Raw genomic sequence first — 10,503 nt, 5'->3', positions numbered from 1 at the left:
GCCACTAGTGCTGCGTGACCCACGCTCTTAGCCCCTGGAACTTTTTTATCTTGCAAAACTGAAACTCCCCAGTCCTCCTGCCAGCCTGCCCGGTGCTGCTGACCAGCATTCTACTTTCTGTCTCTGGTTTGCTTCCTCTACACCATATGTAAGTAGAACTCCACAGTATTTGTCCTTTTGGGATTGACTTATTTCATTTAGAGTGATGGCATTAGCGTTCATTTACGTTGTGGAATGTGTCCGAACTGTCTTCCTTTTGAAGACTAAATAATAGTTCATCCTGCATGTCTAACACATCTACCTACCCAGTGAAGGACAGGGGGTTGTTGCTACCTTGTAGCCAGTGTGCACAGTGCTACTACTCCAAGCCTCAGGTGTGCACATACATCTTGGAAATCTTGCTTCAGCTATGTTGGATGTATGCCCAGATGTGGAATTTAATGTGCTTTTAAAAAAAGTATTTAACAAGTGAATTCACCTGCAGCAGCCAAATTGGTATTAGGCCGGCACTCTGGGCTAGCTGAACTAGTTAAGTGTTCTGAAGCCTGCATTTTCTCTCCTGTACAGCCTCCTGGGGGCTTAACAACTTTATTCTTGCCTCCTGAGCCTTTCCCTTTGCGCAGACAGGAGGAGGCTTGGCTGGCTTGGGAACCTGGCTGCTCCTGGCTGCATTAATTCAACACATTTCTACAGCTCCCTGAAGGATGAGGCCGGCAGCAGCATTTAATTAGTGGCCTGGAACATGCTTTCCCAAGGACACTACTTATTTCTCAGCCAGCTGTTGCTGGTTGCTCCCTAGCAACATGTAGCCCTCACATGTGATTGCTCTAAGGCCCCTTCTCTGTTTGGCCTTCCACCTGCTGTTACAGCTTGGGGTGGGGGCAGGGGGCCCTTGGCTCTGGGGCTAATTTTCCAGCGAATGTGATGATCTGAACCTGTTGTTCCTGCCAGCTATGGTGCTAAGCCTCTTGACCTTCCAATGACCTACCAGTGGTTCAGGTGTTCCACTACGTCTCCACTTCAAGTTCATGATTAGAGCAGAAAGAATGTCGCCAGGTATAATGCAGATAGAACATCAGGGCCTAGGAAAGTCTGCTGGGATTCTAAAGTGCCACTTTAGAGATAAGAAGCTTGGAGAAGAGAGAATTGTCTCGTCCCAGTTGGTAAGCCTGCCTTCCAGGATGGACTGGGGGCCAGCAAGGATCCCTGTGCCAGAGCAAGGAGGGGGCTCACTGTGGGATCCACTAATTGCCCTTAGTTTCTAGGAACGGCAGTGAGGTGACAAATGCCAGCAGTAGCCACCACTCTGAATCTGAATTTACTATCACCAGGGTCAAGAGATGGCTGCTCCAAGATTGCCAGGTGGTTCTGGCCCAGCTGTGCCCTGGAGGCTGTGATCGGAGGGGCTGCTCCCCAGAGTGCTTCCTCTGGCGTACCTAGTATTTTTGCAGCCCTAAAGTTTTGTGGAATATCCTTTTTCATGTTCCCAGCAAGAGGACCCCTTCCCACATGCCAAGTGGGGGCCCTCCAGCATGTTCATCCCCCTCCCCTGCCCCATCCATCAGCCTCCTTTGTGCAACCTTCCTTGCTCCCCAGTGATCACACATCCCCTTGCAAGGGATGTTTGAGTCCAGTGTTCACCCCACAAATATTCACCAAGCTGCTGCCGAGTATCTGATCCTGAGCTAGAACAATAAGGTGTGACTCTTATTCTGCCCAGTTTATGGACCAGAAGGGGAGATACACAAGTAAACAGATTTGGGTTTGGAGGAAAGGCTGAGATCATGTGACACAGAGGTGGCCCAGGGGTTACACAGAATTTGGAGGAAGCTTCTGGAATGATGTCACCTGAGTTGGAAATTCTGTGGGATGAGAAGAGTTAGCCTGGAGACAAAGGGGAAAAGGAGGAGCTTGGGATGAATTCTAGCTGTGGTGGTGGCGTACAGAGGCACACAGAAGGAGCGAGCTGGTATGTGTGGGGACCAGCAAGGTACCTACAGCTCATGCCCACGTGGGGATGGCCACAAGGCAGCAGGGAGAGGCTGTGGAGAGCCTTGTTCCTGAGGAGGTTTGTGCGTAGAGGGCCCTTGATGAGTTTAATCTGCAAGGTCGTTCGTGAGATCTGTGTTCTCCTATTACTCCTGCTGCAGAGTGGATTTGTTGGGGAATGGCAGTGTGGAAGCAGGGAGGTTGAGAAAGGAGCCCTCACAGCAGTGCAGGAGGGAAATGACCCTGGTACATTCCTGAACCCTTTGTCGAAACCCTAGGCAGTAGGACACCCAAAGAGGAGGAATGGAAACTACCAGACTCTTTTTTTTTTCCTTGAATATTTTTATTAGTACATTTTATATATACATAGTGATAGCATTCATCATAGGGGAATTGTACCTTGCTTCAAACAATAGTTTCAAGCATTTTTTTTAAAGATTTAAAATTTCTGAATTTAGTTCAACTTGTAATACCACATTTCCAAGAAAAATGAACCTTTTGCAAAGACATTTAAAATAATACCAAGATGCACAAAAATGAAATTGTCCAAAACTTCTTATAAAGAAAAAAATCATTAAAGCATATACATAAAAATAATAGCTATGGAAGAACAAAATTAAATAGTATCTTATTCCACATTAGAAAGAAAAAGAAGGACCAAGGGTGTAAGAAACTAGATTAATTAAAGGACTGAAAGAAAAGATCTGTTCTCTTTGAATTTTATACTTAGCAAACATACCTTTGAAAACTAAAAGTAAGATTTTCTAGTTATACAAACTTGAAATATTTTAATACCTCCAGAAGTAGCATATAGGAAATAACAAAGAGCCTAATTCAAAAGGCAAGAGAAGTTGCAGTATGCTCCTGGATGAACAATAAAGAGCTCTCAATATGATGAAACTACTAGACTCTTGACACCTCCCTGCCCACTGTGTCCTGTGTCTCCCCCACACACTGGTGCCTTAGAACTTGGAGCTGGACTCTGATATCAACAAGGCTGGCACAGACAGAGTTGGCGTCCATCAGTCTGTGACAGCTACTGTCAGGCTGGCCAAGAGCCTGGCTGGCTGAGAGCGCACTTTTCCCTCCAACTGCTGCCACCCAGTGTGGTCTCAGTGCTGGGCATGTGGTTCAGCCTGGCCTGGAGCCTTGTCCCCCCTACCCAGACCAGTCTGCAGCACCCTGTGGCCCAGGGAGATGGACAGGTACACGTGGGGGAGCCGACAGTGGCAGCAGGGGAGGATGGGGGATGGAGGAAGAGCCCCAGAGGAAGATGCAGCTGCATAGGGGAAGGGGTAAGGATGCAGTCAGGACAAGGAGGGCAAGTGGGGAAGGTGGGGCCTGATTAAGACTGGGGCGCTCCAGAATGGGAAGAGACCCACTGGTGGGGGAGGCGCTGGATACACGTGGCTGGCCCAGCCCATGGGGCACCCAGAAGGGCTGCCCACAGGAGAGGTGGAAAGCTGGAGGGCCAGAGTGCTAGATGAAGGAGAAGCCTGAGGTGCCAAGGGCTGGCTGTGGCGCAGCAGCAAAACACTTGCTCACCATGTGTGAGGCCCTGGGTTCCATCCCCACTACTGCTAAAAGGAGGGAGGAGGGAGGAGGGGAGAGGGAGAGGAGGAAGAGGAAGAGGAGGAGGAGGAGGAGGAGGAAGAAGAGGAAGAGACGGAGGAGGAGGAGGAAGAACAGCCAGAGGCGAGCTATGCCACTAATCTCTAGCAGACAGTAGTCCAGGTAAGTGTTTTGATTAAAAAGAAAATGGGGGCAGAAAAAGAATTAAAATATGTTATGTGCAGGCACACATTCTTCATGATGAATGTGATCATTATGTAGGTCAGAAGTATACCAATTAAATTAAATTTTAAAATAAAGAAGAAGATTTTCAGGTGGGCTGGCACGTGTAATACTGGCACCCAGGAGACAGGCAGGAGGCTTGCCGTGAGACTAGCATGGCTATGTAGCAAGACCCTGTCTCAAAAATTAAAAAAAGAAGGGAGAGAGAAGAAGAAGAAAATAGCAACAATAGCTATTCCACTAGCAGTTACTGGTGCTTGCCAACCTTTACATTGTTTAGCTCCTTAAACCCTCACAACAGGGCTGCGGAGATAGCTCAGTAGAATAAGCGCTTGCCTGGCAAGGGCCTGAGTTCAGTCCCCGGTTCTGCCACAAACAAACAAACAAACAAACAAACAAACAAACCCTCAAAACAATTCCCCAAAGCAGACATGACTGGGTTTCCATTTCAAAGATGAGGAAGGGGAGGCTAGGAGACATTTCTAGGCCTCAGAGTGCCAATGGGGAAGGTCACATCTCAAGGCATCTCTGGACACCTGTCCTGAGGGTTGTCAGTCTCAAGGACGAAAGTGAGGAGGGAACAGTATTCCTGCTTTCACAGTGGAATCTTGCCCCAGATCACACATTGAACAGAGTCGCGGTGGGAATCTAGTCCTGCCGGATGCCCATGCTGAGCTGTTTTTGGAGCACACATTGCCACGGGGCTAGGCTGGGCAGTGAAGGAGGTAAAGGCCCCAAGTGACCCAAGGAAGAGGGGCTGGGTGACCAGACTGCCTAGAGAAGCAGGAGCAAGGGAGGGCAGGCACCAGAGGGGACAGAGACCATTAGCTCCAGTGAGGTGGCTAAGAGCTTGGACTTTAGATTTTGGGCTCCTCATTTTCTGAATTCTCAGGCGCTATGCTGTCACCCCTCCCAGCCTCAACTTCCCCATCTATCAATAGGCCTAATAACACTGCTCTTTCAGAGTCATTCTGAAGATCAAATAAGAGACTGCACATCTGGCCTGGGCTTGACCTGTAGCCAGTGCTCAGTGTGCATGGTAGAAACATCTGCCCAAACAGCTGTGGCAGCCTCTCTCCAGAGGGCCCATAGCCTCTTACTCAGGCAAGGTGGGCACAGAGGGTGCGGGAAGGGTTAACCTGGCACGTGCAAGTCATCCTACTGGCGGCGGCGAGAAGAGATGAGCTTTTTCCATTTCTGGAGAGACCATGGCAGATGCCGACCCTTGCTGCTGGCTCCCTTTCCAGCTGCTTCTCACTGGTGGAAGTGAAAATAGGAAGGCACCACCTCTGTGTTCCCCTGCTGTGCCGGCAAGGCTGGCCTGCCTTGGCCTGCAGGCTCTTCTATGTGTGTGCATTTGATATTGTGTGAGCCACAGGGCAGTGGAAGTCTGCTTGGGGCAGGTGGGTGCCGAGGAAGGCTGGGGGAACCCTTGTCCTTCCCACCTTGCCCACACACACAACGGAGTGCTGAGCCTGGCACAGTGCAGCCTCCTGGGGGGGGGACAGGAAAACAGAGGGAGCAGAGGACACTGACTGAGAGGCTCCCAGGGGTCTCAAGTTCACAGCCTCCATTTGCCTTGCACTGACCTTACTTTTCACACCCCTGAGTGACTGCCAGCATTTGAATCTTCCAGGGTTTTGTGGGGTTCTGCCCTCTATGGTTTCTGCCGGGGCCCAAGAACAGCCTCCACAGGGCATCACTGGAGAAGCTTTGCCCAGCCACACACCTGACCAGCTGCACAAGAGGGATGGCTCTCTCACCAGGCTGGTGGCCCCAGATAGCAATACTGTATTTGAGTATTCAAGGAGCATTTTCTAGTTCATATCTAGAAAATTATTGAGATCTAAGTGCTGGAGGAATGATGCTTTTGGTGCAATGCTTGTCATTTTACAGAGTGGAAAACCAGCAAAGGGAACAAAAGTGAGGGGTCACTGAGGTCCAAAGCTGGGGTACAGCCTTTCCATTTACAGTGATTCCTGAGGATCTGTACAGTCCACTAGTGATGTTCAGGACACTTTCTAAGTAGCACTAAAGCTACTGTTGTGGTGGTGGTGGTTGGGATGCACACAGAAAAGGTGACAGTTTTCGTGGAGGTCAGGGGCCCCTGAGAGAGGACAGCTAAGAACAGCCAGCATTTCCTGGGTGCGGGGGTGAGACACTTGCACTAACAGCTCTCTGAGTGTCTACTGTTACTCTTCCCATCTTATAGATAAGGACCGAAAGCACAGGCAGACTAAATGATTCTAGGAGGTCGCACAGTTGGAGCCAGAAGTCTAACTCAGATTGCAGTCTGCAGCTCAGTCATCCCTCACCCTGATATATAGTGAGGCCCAGAGTAGGGGGAAGCAGGTGGGGTGGGAGGGTGAAGATGGCACACCTGGGGTCCCATTGCACGCAGGTGGCCAGCCATGTGGAAAGGTTGGAAAATCCCCATCTGGGCCTCAGATCCCAGCCAACAGAGGACGGCAAGATGCTCTGAGGATAAGAGCCGCCTAGAGACACCTGCACATCTCGGGCCAGGGAGGGCAGGCGGCAGATGGGTGGCCATGGAGTGTGGCCCTGACCAGCTGCCCACGTGCCTGTGTAGCGAGTGTATGGTGACAGTGGATTAGGTGTACCCAGGACCTCCGTGACCATTGGGAAGAGACACACAGAGGACCCTTCTGGCTGGCCCATCTGGCAAAACTGAGTCGTGGTGCTTACTGCTTGATAATCTATCTCCACCTCACGGCAGCGGGAGATAGCCGAGCCATGACTGAGGTGTTGGAATCTGCCTCCTTCGGACCACCAGGCTGCTCCCCCACCAATGTCTCCTAATCTGAAGAGCTGGGGAGCAAAAGCTTTTCCAAAGTATCAGGGAAACATCTGGTAGTCTCCCTTCTAGACATGAAGGTGAAGCTAGGACAGTAGCGCTGCGGTCCATCTCTGGGGCGAGTGGCTGCTCTCCTGGCCTCTTCTCAGTGGCACGTTTTCTACATCCACCTTAATCTGGGTCTACTGCTTCCATCTGTCTGTCTTCCTTTCTGTTTGTTTTCTGCCTCATTTCATAAAGGATTTAGAACAGCTCTCAAAAACACATTCAAAATGATAAGAAAATGAAGAAAATATTTGTGCAACTTAGAGCCAGAGGAACACACAGCTAAGCCAGGACAGGAGGCTGGAATGCTAGGGCTCTTTAGTGACCCTTTTGCAGAATACTGGTTCTAGAACCTTCCAGCCTGTCATGTTTTACAGTATAGAACATCACTTCAGGCATACTTTCTTCTTTGTATAACACAAATAGTTGATTTATTCAATAAATATTTGTTAAGTACCTACATTTAAAAAAAGATATCCCCACCCATTTCATTTTTAAACTTCTTTATCACATTTGCAGATGCCTTGTTTCAGGATCAAGAGATGGCTATTATGTTTGGAGCTCCAGCTCTCTCTCACAGTAGGCTCTACACCATGTGTCATTTTGGTCACCTATCCTGTTGGTGACAGTTTGGCCACTTACTGTTTTGGAAACTTTCTTGAAAAGGATCTTCAAAGTCACATTGTAATAACATTCCCCAGTGGGATTTTCTAGAACGTGGCTGACTGTGGAGCAGGAACTTTGCATCTCTGCATGGAGGAAGGGTTGGGGTGCCCTGCACGAGGCTCCCAGTTCCAGCTTTGGTTCTGTTCAATGAGACCCTCAGCACATGCTCAGAAGTCCACGTGTGCACTTGGCTAGGCCCCACCCACATATTTGTCCCTTGTGGAGTTACAGCACAGAGCCAATGAAGCTGAGCGTAAGCAAGAAAGCTAACACACAAGCAACACGATCTACTTTGTGTTTTTCTGGGGAAAATATGGGCTGGGCATGAAGGAAGGGTGGCAGGAAACATGGAGGCCAGTGAGGAGGCCAAGGCAAAGGGCCAGGGTGTGGCAGCAGCAAGGGTGAGAAGCGGGGATGCATTTTGGAGAGAGGACCGCTTCCTAATCTTGAACACAAGCCTGTCCCAGAGTTTGCTCCTGGAAGAAGCCAAACACTGCCCCTTTGCTGCTAAGCAGATGCACCCTGTGGCTGAACCCTCCCCGCCCACCCTGCCCCTGTGGTCCATGCCTCCTACCTCCCACTGAGGGTGCCCTGAGCTCCCCTAGGGAGGCTGTACAGGGTGTCACATCGGTCACTTTCAGGCTTGGAAGAAAGAAGAGAGATGACTTTCACTCTGCCCCTGTCCTGTCCCATGGCCTGCGACTTGTCCCAAGTGTAGTAGCCATGGCACCCTCCCCATCCCTGGGTCAAGGAGACACAGAGGTCTGAGGTCAAACCACTGCCATACTCCATCGGAAACCCTACCTTGCTGGTGGAGTGGTGGAACAGCCAGGCTCCATGTAGTGACAGATGGAGCAGAGCCCCTCCAAGATGCTGTTATGAACACTCAGTTTCCATTAATAAATCCTTTTCTGCCTGGAAAAGCCGGTATGATTTTTGTCACCTGAAGCCATGAGCTTAATGGTACCTGCCATTGATGAATGTGAGCCAGGCAATGTAGCTCTCGGGATTACTGCCCTCCCAGCAGCTGGGCCACAGCGCCCTCCAGGTCCCCGGACCCCATGGGAAGGGGCAGGGTGGAGGGCTCCCCATGGGTACATGGATGGAGAGGAGGCCCCAAAGCCTGTCCCTGGAAGGGCTGAGGTGCTGAGCTCCCTTCAGCAGCATGTATAGTAAGGGGGGATATGGTGGCCTTGCAGTTAGTGCTTGCTCAGCAGAACAAACTTGGCACTTCCTACAGTCCTATCTTTCCCATCCCAGCCCTGGACGAGTCTGGACATGCAGGAGGGGGAAGCAGACTGGGGAGGGAAGCTTTGAGCTGGTAGTGAGGCTGTTGGTGTGTTACAGACTCCACTGGACCTTAGAGCTTTGAAAAGAGGCTGTGTCTATCAACACAGAAATTGACTGGACCTGGGGCATTGCACATGCCAGGCAAGCACTTTATCACTGAGCTAGACCTCCAGCCCCAGGTTTTTATTATTTTTTTCCCTTCTTTTCTTACTTCCATCTTTCCTTTTTGTTCCTCCCATGGTGCTGAGAGTTGCACCCAGATCTTTTGCACTGAGCAACGTCCCTAGCCCTTTTTATTTTGAGACAGGATCTTAGTAAGTTACCAAGTGTCCTAGGCTAAATTTAAACTTGGGATCCTCCTGCCTCAGCCTCCGCTAGTGCTGAGATTATATGCGTGTGCTACCACTCCTGACTCCCAGGTATCACTTTTTAAATAGTGCTTTAAATTGTTAATGTGGGGACTGGTGAGATTGCTCAGCTGTCTAAAGCCCTGCTCAGGCAAGCTTAAAGAAGCACAGGGACCACCATTTGATCCCAGCACCACATGCTGCACCAGCCCTGCCCCCAGGGCAGGCTGAGCCAGCCACAAAAAAAAAAAAAAAAAAAAAAAATTGTTAATGTGTCACTTATATGTCTTTTATTTACTTTGGTTTTTTTTTTGGGGGGGGTTACTGAGAATTGAACTCAGGACCTTGCACTTGCCAGATAGAAGCTGTGTGCTGAGCTATATCCCCAGCCCTTATATGCCTTTTATTTACAATATATTTTCCAAGGGGGGAGGGAATGAAAAAAGGCATATTGGAAAACATCACTCCTCCAGACCTGAGCTTTTCCATTTAAATCTCATGAAGTTGAGTCACACTGGGAAGGACACAATAGGCCACCCATGTGCTCAGTACCCACGAACACTGGCCAGACCCCTTCGAGCTTTGTGTCATCCCACATGCTTCTCCTTTCAGCCAGATGACCAAATCTTCCTCCCTCCCTCCCCTCTACTTGTGCTTTTTTGGGGGTTCTGGGGATGGAACATCCTAAGCAAGTGCTCTCCCATTGAGCTACATGCCTGTTCCAAAGGGGACCCATTCTCCACGAAGAATAATGGGAGTGCCAGGGGATCTTCCGATGGCGCCGGGACTAGGGACTCTAGAAAGGGAGAGGTGGGGAACATGGGTGATCTGGGGGGGGGGCGGGGAGAGGGATCCTCTGGGTTCAGCCTGCTCATGGATGCAGGGGTTGTGCAGAGAAGGGGCCTGGGGTGCAGGCAGGGGCTGAGCCCGCTCTGTTCTGCTGAGTCTGGGGAGCCACATGGTGACCCAGTTTCCTGCCTCTGCCTGAGCCAGTGAGCTCTGATTATAGGAGGTGTGAGGGCTCTAAATGACTGCAAAGTACTTTTCAATCAGACAGAAAATAGGTGAGAAATGCATTTCCATTAATGTCCCAATTATCCCAGTCCCAACAGGACAAAAATGTGCTTTTGCCTGCTCACAGGCCCCTCTGATTGTCCTCTGTGCTCACCTGGCACAGCTGAAGGGCTGGCGAGGTGGCCTTGGGTCCCCGTGGCCCTGCAGGGCCCAGACGCAGGTGCAGAGAGGGGGAGCCCATGCCTCAGTGCTGGCCCTCTTGGCTCAGGCACTCTCTGAGAGAGGCTCCCCGTGCAGCTTTGGGACTTATGCCTCTGTGATCACGGGTGGCATCTTTGCTGCCACAGTCTCTCTGGCTCTGTTCTGCGTGCTGTTTTTTTTTTTTTTTTTTTTTTTTTTTTCTGTCAATGGTATTTCTGCCCTTGGCTCCAGCCTGGGCCTCCCTTCTTCCACTTCCTGCCTTCCCTAGCTCCATCACTGTGCCTGGAGTGGTGTTCCTAAAACCCGCCTCCCCCAGGCTGTGACCCTATTCACACTCAAGGG

This window comes from Octodon degus, unplaced genomic scaffold (genome assembly GCF_000260255.1).
Source record: "Octodon degus isolate 3935 unplaced genomic scaffold, OctDeg1.0 scaffold00002, whole genome shotgun sequence".
Taxonomy (NCBI): domain Eukaryota; kingdom Metazoa; phylum Chordata; class Mammalia; order Rodentia; family Octodontidae; genus Octodon; species Octodon degus.
Note: the sequence above shows the minus strand (reverse complement) of the source record.